Source organism: Castor canadensis, chromosome 1 (genome assembly GCF_047511655.1).
Source record: "Castor canadensis chromosome 1, mCasCan1.hap1v2, whole genome shotgun sequence".
NCBI lineage: Eukaryota > Metazoa > Chordata > Mammalia > Rodentia > Castoridae > Castor > Castor canadensis.
This window is the reverse complement of record NC_133386.1, coordinates 206,534,203-206,543,840: the sequence shown is the minus strand read 5'-3', so window position 1 is coordinate 206,543,840 and position 9,638 is coordinate 206,534,203. Positions and strand designations below refer to the sequence as shown.

Below are 9,638 nucleotides of genomic sequence, written 5' to 3'. Positions count from 1 at the left end.
GAACTCATGAGTGGAACCGTCATGGTCTTGGGACATCTGGGTATGGAAAGACTGACAGGGCTGGGCCAGGGAGGCGGGGTGCCCCTGCTGTCTGCTGTCGGTTTTAGGTAAAAGTATCTGATTTTCCTCTTGTCTAAGCAACAGATGGTGAGGATCTTTCTTTAAGGCAAAGTCATAAAGGGGGGAAACCAGCTGGAATGGACTGTGCTCAGAGGGAAAACGAAATGAGGCGCCCATCAGTGCAGATCCACTCATATCCAGCAGTGACCAGAGGAATTCGAATCATGACATGTGAATTCCCCTTCCGCTGGTCAGAGGTATAAAAGTGACAGTGTCCTTCTGCCAGCACCAAGCCCTGGCAAGGGCCTCACTGCTGAGGGAGAGGACGGAACATGCCAGTGTGGGAAGGACATGGCTGGCTGTGTGGATCTGGGATGCAGCAGTCAGCCTGGCCTGGTGAGTGCACACCCCGGAGACCCTCCGGTCTCCCAGTGAGGGACGGGGCAGCCCAGCATCTAGCCGTAGGTGATCGGGTTAGCACAGCCTTATGTAACATGGTGGGACAGTGAAAGAGTCTGCCTTGCACTCACAGCACAGGGAGACATGCAGCACCCCACCTCCTCAGCGGGGCTCCCATCAGAAGGACAGGAATGGCAAGTGCTGGGAGGAGCAACTGCAGCCCCGGTGCCCTACTGGGGGGGAATGGAGACAGTGCAACCATGGTGGAAGACAGCACAGAGGGGCCTCAAAGAGTTACAAACAGAGCCACCCTGGGCTCTGTTCTGCTTCTAGGCCTACTCTGAAAGAATTGAAGGTGGGGTCTGGAAGAGAAGTTTGCACACGGTGCTCGTGGCAGTGTTACTCATACAAGCCAGAAGGCAGAAGCAGTCTAAGCACCCGTGACAGATGAATGAGTGGACAAAATGTGCTGTCTACAAACAAAGCAAGAGCCAGCCTTCCAAAGGAAGGGAGTCCTGACACACGTCACACAGAGATGAACCTTGAGGTCATGTGCTCACAGAAGGACAGATACTGTAGGTTTTGGCCTAAGTCCCTGAAGTCATTAGATCCACAGAGACAGAAGACAGCACGGGGAGGCGGTGTCAGTGTTGAATGGGGACAGAGCTGTCAGTGGAGGAAGAAGGGAAAGCTCTGGTGGTGGACAGCGGAGGTGGTGAACACACTCCACACCACTGAACTTAACGTGCTAAAGATGAACTGTGGGTTCTATACACTTTAACACAATTTAAATGACCCAACACCACCAATAAACAATCTGGCACCGAGCAGGAAACAGGGCAGGGCAGTGTTTGCCCACATTCACCAGAACAGCACTCCTCGTTTGGCAAGGAGACGTGTGCATCAAAGGAACGGGGCAGGATGGGCACAAGCGTGAGGCAGAGGGTGGACTTGTGCCCGCTGCCCAGGGTCAGAGGCAAAAGGAAGCAGAGTTGGCTACATATCCCAATGACCTGGAACCAATCTGACCCAGCCCAACTGTCCTTTCTGGAGCGCGCCCTCCACGTGGGATCCCGAGTTTGCCACTTGGTCTTGGGTTTTTTAGCTTTCTCTGCATAACGACCTTGGGGGCTCCTGAAGATAGAGGCAGGGCCTGAGTCTTATGCAGTCCCTGTTTGGGGCTCAGAGTAGCTACGTGTGTCACTGGCAGCCGTTGGCTTGGGCTGCCCACAGCAATCCTCCTTTTCTCTGGGAAGTGCCCTCCAGCTCGTCCTAGAGGATCAGAGCAGCTGTCCTCCCTATTTTGGGTCCTATGGGGCTGGCCTCTCTCTGCCCCAGAAGTAGGGAAGTGACCCCAACTGAGCATCATAGAACCCTAACAGTGATTGGTTCTCGATGACCAATCCAGTCATGGTCAAAGGCACCTGCTGGCCTCATGTTCAGGACCCTTGTTGAAAGCATTGGCAAAGGGATGAGATCTGGCCAGGTGCTGGTGGCTCATGCCTGTAATCCCAGCTACACAGGTCACAGAGATCAGGATCACAGTGCAAAGCCAGCCCAGGCAAATAGTTTGTGAGACTCTATCTTGAAAATCCCTTCACAAAAATAGGGCTGGTGGAGTGACTCAAGGTGAAGGCCTTAAGTTCAAGCCCAAGTACAGAGAAAAAAAAAAAAAGCAGTGGAAGAGGAGCCCTGCCTGTGGGGACTACCACAGCCCCCATCTGAGGCCAGGTCCAAAGGCTCCAGAAGACCAGTGCTCCAACTTGAAGACAGTCTGGCAAAGAGAAAGAACTTTGTCACTCAGTCATTTCTTCATTCTGAGCCTGGGAGGGCCCCAAGGAGGCCACTCACCCAGGGGAAGGCACCTCCTGGATTTAGAGACCCCAGGACTGGTGTTATCCAGAACACTGTCCCAGACACGTGCAGAATAATGTGACCACATTCTGGACACTCCGCCCAGTCCAGGTGACATAAATTCCCATCATATGCGATGAGATCACAGAGTTGAAAAGAAATGTCCCCAACTGGCTCTCACCCTTAGTCCTCATCCCCACCCCTAGTCCTTGGTTTCCCAGGCTCCCAGCATTCCTGGGCAGGCCTCTCGGCCAGGGGGTCTTTCTCCTGGCTGTCACCAGGCATTTCAGAACAATTGCGCCTCTGTTTTATTGTTTGTTGGATAAACAAGCTGGATTATGAACAACCTCCCTCTTCCTTATTCTTCCCCCATAACCAACCGAACCAGCTTGGCTTGTTCCAAACCCAGCAAGCTGGCACCAGCAGGGCCTCCTTGAATGTGAACTCTTTCTACCTGAGGCCAACGAGACTCTGAGAAAGGACGGTGTCCCCTCAGCCAGCACTTGCATCACCTGCGTGCTTCCTGCTTGACCTGACATAAGCCACTGGATCCAATCTGGTGTGAGCATGAGTGAGTACTTGACACACATGGATTGTGTCAGAAACAGAGGGAACATGGTGCTGAGGATTCAAAAATGATCAGAATATGGTTCCTCTCACAGTCTGATGGTGGAGAGAGACTCAGCCAAATAAGGTCCCCCAAAGTCAAAGCCAAGGTGGGAAAACACAGGGATGCATGGAGTCCTGGGCAGGACAATGTCATCCAGCCTCAGGAGAGTCTGCCTGGGTGGGGGATGCCGTCCCAGAAGAGTTCCATGACTCCCAGTGTTGGAATTGTCCAAGAGAAATGCTTTCTCTGTGGACAAGGAAGGGACCTCGGTAGGTACAGGACACCTTCTCTTGTGGCCCTCGTGGGTCTGAAACAGCCCTGTATTTCCAAAGTACCACCGTCCACTCCCATCCCGGCCAGTGTCTTTGGGATGCTCTGAGGAGCTGCTCCCATCATTTGGGAAAAAGTGGCTGGGTGAGGAAGACCGAGCAGGGCTTCAGTTCTCAGCTCCACCCTGCTGTTGGGAAGGGCGGCCCGGCCCATCACAAACCCTGGGCCCAAGGTTGCCTGCAGCTGCAGGCAGCAAAGGGAGACACAGCCCCTCCAGTCCCTGGATTCCAAAAGGTCCTGGAATCACCTGGCAGACAAAGGCGTTGTGTTCTGGGTGCCAGGGCGATTCTCTCCTTCTCTCCCGGTGGCCACAGTGAACAAAGAGCTGATTGAGGGCTCTGAGTCCTCTTCCCCAAGCCGCCCTCCCCTTTACTCTCCTTAAGGTGCAATGGAATGGAAGTGGAGGTGGGGCCCAGCGGGGATAATGCCATGATTACTGGGTCTCCAGCTAAACTGCAAAAATGTGCACCATTAGTAATCCTCAAAATAGACTGGGAGAGAGGGGCCTTTGCCCAAGAGCTTCAGGCTCTGCAATTTTCTTGAGTGTTTTTGTGGCTGAACCCCAGGCAAGGAAACCTTGCCACAGAGTAATGACGATGATGATGGTGTTGCACATTTTTTGTATTTTTAAGTAAATCATATCAGTCGTATTTCCTGTTGGTGTCAAGCTGAAAGCCAGCCCTCAAGGTCACCCCAAGGTCATTTTTTATTCACACAATAGTGTCCTGGGAGGAAAGCCTGAAACCCAGAGGTGTTGTTCTTGGTCCTCAGGTGTCTCAAGGACCTGAACCCAGCTAAAAGGTCCTTCCCTACTTGTAGTCACAGAATTCCACCCTGAAGTCACTTTCAGCAGACAATGACCAGTGGGGTGCTTGCAGATAGCATCTTCTTTTCATCTGTTGAGTGTTTGGCTCATGCTGAGCAGTTCTGGGAAATAGATGTTAGTACTCCCCCGTCCCCTGGCTTTTCAGAGCAGAAACAGCCCAGAGAGGTGAAGCAAATTATCCAATACCACACAGCCAGCAATAGCAGGGCTAGAATTTCATTATTTTGCAATGTTATTGATATATAACTGCCTGTGTTTAAAGTGTACAGCTTGGAAAGTTTTGGTGTATCTATACACCAAGGCTTTCCAACCTGCAGTGTTGGATACTCAGGACTGGAAGGTTTTCTATTGTAGGGAGCTGTCTTATGAATTATAGGTGTTTAGCAGCACCCCTGGCCTCTCCTAGATGTGACAACAAAAATGTCTCCAGACACAGCAAATAGCCCCTGAGCAGCAAAATAAGACAACTGTCTTGGTCCATTTCCTGTTGCTATAGCAAAATACCTGATGGTGAGTGCTTTGAAAAGAAAAGAGGTTGATTTAGCTCACAGGTCTGAAGGCTGAAAGTCCAAACAGATCAGGCATCCCATCTGTCGGGCCTCTGGTGAGGTCCCTTGGCTGTGATGCAACATGGTGAAGAGGCAGAAAGGGAACCGGCCACACAGACAGGCACCTCACTGATAACAACCTGCTCTCGAGAGAACAGACTCTCTCTGTAAGCCCAGCATTAATCCCGTCTGTGGGCAGCACCCCTGTGACTCACTCCCCACCAGGCCTCACCTCTTCAAGGTTCCCCCATCTCAACACCAACACTGGGAACTGAGTTTCCAGTGTGTCCTTTCGGGGGACACACTCCCACGACAGCACTAAGGTGCACCCATGAAAGTGTCTCCTCACATGAACACGTCCATCACCCCCAAATGTCCTCATGTCCCTTGCTGGCTCCACCGCCCACCTAACCCTGTCCCCAGGCCACCACTGATCTGAGTTCTGTCACTGTAAATTTTGCTTCATGTTCTAGACTTCTGTATAAGTGGAGTCACACAGCAGGTGCCCTGTGTACATCAGCGTCTACTTCCAGTATCACCACGTTGACTCCCGTGGTGTGGACAGACCACGCTTTGCTTCTCCTTCTCCCCACTGGTGGCCTCTTGGGGTGTTTCCAGTTTGAGCCAATACCAAACAGAACCATTATAGACATCCACCTGTGTCTCTTTGTGGAAGGGCTGTGCTGCATGCTAGGAGTACGTTAACCTGTGCGAGAAGTGGCCGTGGTGTGTCCACGGGGACCCACAGCTTCTGTCTTCAAGTTCAAAACTTTGTTTTCCCACTCACTGGGTTCCTAGACCCAGAGATCTGGAGGAGGAAGAGGCCAAGTGGGTAGCTGGGATTTGGATCTTTTATTTAGACAAGTGCCGAGGAGAGGGCCAACGAGAGGACCAGAGACATCACCCACTGGACAAGGGCCCCTCAGACCCACCAGGAGACCCTGCTTCACTGCACACATCTGTCCTCACATCCCTGCTGCTACAGCCTGGCTCCTGTATCCCTGCCTCAGTGCCCTCCATCCAGGAGAGCTCTTCCTCTAGGAAAGGAACCTTTCGCTCATACTTTCTCCTGCACGGATTTCCACACCGCTGTTTGTATGCTGAGACTTCAGTTCAAATTCTCTTTCACGCCCCCATCAATGACATGCTTGGATCATAGAAACAAACCCACAAAATGCTCCCGAAGACCTCCTATGGGATGTCCTTGCTCTTTACCCCATGGCCTCAGACCACTAACTGGAAGAATCTGAATCCATCACACGGGGAGGATGACCAGGGGCTTCATAATTTTTCTTATCTGTAAAATCTTTTACTAAAGACTTTTAAACTGGTCTCCTGATTCTTGCACTCAGTAAGATTTCCTCGTCAAAGCTAAATGGAAGCCTGTCGTGCAGGTAAACAAACAGGAGCACAAAGACTTTGTTTTTCTAATTTCTAGAGATATAGGGATTAAAATTTCATCTGTTGTTTTAATGAGAAGCAGATTAGCTCTGGGTAATACGTGAAGAATTAGTCCTGGGTAGAGCATGAGTTTAGGTCTGAGTTTTGGCTCAGAGATTGGGAAGGTGTTTTGGCCAGTCCGTGGATCACGGTCACTTGAAAACACGACTCTTGAAAAAAATGTGGAAGAGCTGTACGTGGTGCTGACCCGTGAGACTGGGCTCAGAACGGGAGAAAGATATTTTTCACTGGATAGCTGTTTTATAATGCTTGGGTTATTTTTTAGCCACCTGTGTACTAAAGTTACAGCTGAAAAAAAAAAATACCAAGCCTGATTTGTGAACAATCCCCTATAATTTTCAGTGCCGAGAGGCAAATGTCGCCAGGCTGCGAGCATGCACCTGGCAGGGAAGTTTCCAGGCGTGTGCACCGCATGCGTGCGTGTGGAGTGGTGAGTGGACACGCAACAGCATCCATGGTTTCAAGCTGGCCGTGTTCTACTCTGAACAGGTCAGAGGCGCCTTTCTGCCTGAACAGTGGCTCTCATTTCATGCTGAGTGGGTGGGAGCGGGCAGGGCCTGTGACCAGTGAAAGCCACCAACCCAATCTTAGTGGCTTCCGGCTACAAGGTGTGTTTCTTCCTTGGCACTGCAGGTTGGTGTGAGGGCTGGTGGGCCCTGCGTGTGCCCGGCTCCACACGGTCAGCTCACAAGGGTCAGTCCTGTCAGATTCCATCAGCGAAGCAAGTCACATGGCCAAGCCAGCACGGCCATGATGGGACAGACGTAGTCGATGACCAAAAACTCAAGCCAGGGCCCTGAGTAAAAGGAAGTGAAAAAGGAAGGTGGGGTGATCCTGAGTAGGCGAGGAGAGACAGGGAGGGACGCGGTGTGGCTCTAGTGGCTCTTTCCTGGGCCTGAGTCGTGTTCCGAGTAGAAGGTAACTTCTACCACGTGTACACCGATGTCCCAGCTCACCAAGGTCACCTTTACAGTGCTGTGACAAACGGTTTATTTAAACTGCCTTCTTCAATGCCCGCACGACCTGGTGAGGTCTTTGTCATTATCACCCCCACTTTGAAGATGAAGACAAGACTTAGAAGATCAAGTTACTTGGCTAAAGTCACCCAGTAGTGGACCACAGGCAGGACAAAGATTCAGGATGCTTGCCAAGGCCGAATGTCTCAGCATTGCAGACTCTGCTGCTGCTGCGTTAGGGGTGTGTGTGTGTGTCTGTCTGTCTGTCTCCGTGTGTGTCTGTGAATATGTCTGTGTGTATGTGTATACGTGTGTGTGGGATGTATGTATGGTTGTATGCATGTGTCTGTGTGTCTGTAGATATATGTATGTGTGCGTGTAGATGTGTGTGTGTGTATGGTTGTGTGTGTGTCTGAGAATGTGTGTGGATGTGTGTCTGTGGATGTATGTGTGTGGATTTACATTTTAAACAGTCCCCATCTTATTGCTAAGGGAGAGTTGATCTCTGTCTTGGGGGGAAAACCACCTGTCAGAAGGGTGGGTGCCAACACAAAGGCCCAGGTCCTGTGAAAGCTGCTCTGCATGTCCTGTAAGCCGTGGCCTCGCAGTGAACATCTCTGAGGCCAGCTTCTTTGTGGCTCTCCTCTCCGTCCTGACCACAGAAGGGCACTGCACTTATTCCCTGTCCCTGAGTTAGACATGGCTGTGTGGCTTTCCTCAGCCAGTGAGTGCCGTGCACAGCATCCCTCGGGTGGGGGCATTCAAAAGCTGGAGAGTTATTCTCCTCACTTCATCTTTGCCTTGGCTATGTTGAGGCACGTGGAGGACGGCTATTCTGCATAGTCACCCAGACCATCTGGTGAGTGAAAAGCAAATGACATGAGTGAGAAATAGCCATCGTTGTGGTAAGCCACCCGGAACTGGAGGAATTGAGGGATGTTTGTTACTGCCTCCGCCTGCACTGACTGATACAAGTCTCTTCCAACTGAACTTCTACCTCCACGTTCGAAGTTTGCTCTCAACTAGGCTGCAAGACCTTTCCCTCTACCTGTGATCAGCCTGGGCCCTGGAGTAGCCCAGGTGTCCTCCTCCTCCCAAGCAGGATGGGCAGAGCCACTTGAAGACATTGCTGTTCCTAACTGAGTCAACAGCTGCCTGGCTGACCTTCCTGCAGGTCACATGCTTTGGCTGGCATTTATTTCTAGTCATGGTTGGAATTTGTGTAGCAATGCCCCAGACTGTCATGGCAGCCCTCACCCCCACCCCAGCCTGGCCTGAGTGCTTGTCACTGGCATTTCCCCATGATGCACCTTGCACACTACTTCATAACAATTACAATAGTTACTAACCCCAAGACGCTGAGAGAGGTCACCCTAGAAAGGAGGTACCCAAACTGCTGAAATGAAGTCTGTGGAAGCAAGTCAGCGCGCCACATGGAACTGTATGTCAGCCCTGACTCACGCTGCCACTGTCGGCTGCAGCAAGCTGAGGCTCCCAGGACAGGGGACCCAGCAGCTCTTCCCTGTAGTCAGCACAAGGGCTCCTCACCCAGGCAAGGACAGCCTCTCCCGGTGCGTCCGGTTCTTAACCGTGCCTTGGCATCATTTGCTATTTTTAAGGACACAGGTGGCAACTAAAACACCACACAGCCTCTGAATCTATCCAAGCTCTTGTGACAGAATTAAAAAAATACACCACCAGTGAAACTCAGGCATGGATGTCATCTATATTTCTTAGTTGTTATTAAGTCATTGATCACACATTCTGGGATGGTTTCTGCATCTTTACTAAGGCTCAATTCGCTTTTCCTTTATGCCTCACACAGCAGCAAAATGCGGTCATCTCCTGGCCTGGTGACAGTCTTCATGTAAACTCTGCAGCGTTTGTGTGAAGAGGAAACACACGGACCGAGGCTGAGGACCGACCATGCAGTGAAAGATATTCTTGGTGATGTGAAGTTATTGCTGGATCCATTCACCTTTAGTGCCAGGGCTGACAGTGCAAAGACTTGTTCAATAAGCACGATCATCACTGCTAATGAAGGAGGTGATGAGGCTCTCGGGGTCTCTAGAGGCTATGCTGAGCCCCTTGGTTCTCAGCCCCCACCTCACAGGACTCACAGCGTATGAACTGACAACCCTCCCTGCTCCAGCGACATAAGGGGTCCCCATGCTACTCACCGTGCACCTCTTCCCACCACACCAATGGGCCGAGCATGCCATGAAACCATCCAGAGCCTTCCTGCAGGTCCCCAAAGGCTGTCTCAGGTGGTTCAAGGGTAGGTCACTACCCCTCCTCAAAGAGCACCCCTACACACTCTCTGGAAACGTGCTTTTGCCCCAGTGAAAATAACAGGTCTGTCTTCAGACAGAATTGGGTTGGAATAGGCCATCCATAGGGTGGGGTGGGGTGGGGACCAGGTACAGCATGCTGTCACAAGAGGGATGTGCACAGTGTCATCATCCACCAGGCATCTGAGAATGACTTCAGTCACTGGAGGAGTGGCTTCACAAAACTTTGCAATCCTCCTATGCTGTTGTTTTAATAATAACAGCAACTTGTGATTACAGGAATATTTAAATGGCAATTGAAAT

At 51.3% G+C, this 9,638-nt stretch overlaps 1 long non-coding RNA gene across 2 annotated transcripts; it reads left to right on the top strand.

Moving 5' to 3' along the window:
- The first annotated feature begins 357 nt into the window (after positions 1-357).
- On the top strand, positions 358-9,430 carry LOC141422458 (uncharacterized). 2 transcript variants are annotated; one of them, XR_012447013.1, is made up of 3 exons: positions 358-456; positions 2,702-2,884; positions 8,870-9,430. It is a non-coding gene; the product is annotated as an uncharacterized lncRNA (long non-coding RNA). The 2 variants fall into 2 exon arrangements; XR_012447014.1 differs by lacking the exon at positions 8,870-9,430 and adding an exon at positions 5,101-5,839.
- Positions 9,431-9,638: the final 208 nt, after the last annotated feature.